Genomic DNA, 516 nt, shown 5'->3' with positions numbered 1-516 from the left:
TATACATTTTTTTTTTTTTGCGAGTGATAAGCTTCCTTGCAGCTACTGCTCGCCCTTGTACGCTGACACCATATCACTGCAGGAAATCGTCACCTTATCAAGCAGCTGTCCTGCAGGATGGCACAAGCCTGGACCTAGGAGGAGAGAGGAATGGAGGCGCTAAACCCGATTCACAAAGGGATGGCTAACAAGGTGCAGCTTTCCTGTGTTGATATGGTATCAGAGAGCGGCGACGGCAGATCCCTTCGCTAGACCACTTTTGATCCTTAAGAATGCGGCCGTTAGAGAGGTTGTTTTTCAAAAGCAGGATACCTCAAAAGGGGGTTATCGGTCCCTGTGTTATATCACTGTTAACGACCCCCTTTGACTGGAATCGATAATGGGCCGGAGATATCGGCGTTCGCAAAAGGTGGAATGCATTAACAGTCCTCATGTGTTTATGACGTGAATAGCTTCAAAGACCGCCTTCCGACTCCCTTCCATAATTGCGTACACGGCGTGGAATCCATAGAGACT

The sequence above is a fragment of the Penaeus monodon genome, chromosome 32 (assembly GCF_015228065.2).
Source record: "Penaeus monodon isolate SGIC_2016 chromosome 32, NSTDA_Pmon_1, whole genome shotgun sequence".
In the NCBI taxonomy this organism is placed as follows: domain Eukaryota; kingdom Metazoa; phylum Arthropoda; class Malacostraca; order Decapoda; family Penaeidae; genus Penaeus; species Penaeus monodon.
The sequence above is the reverse complement of the archived record's forward strand: the minus strand, read 5'-3'. Positions refer to the sequence as shown.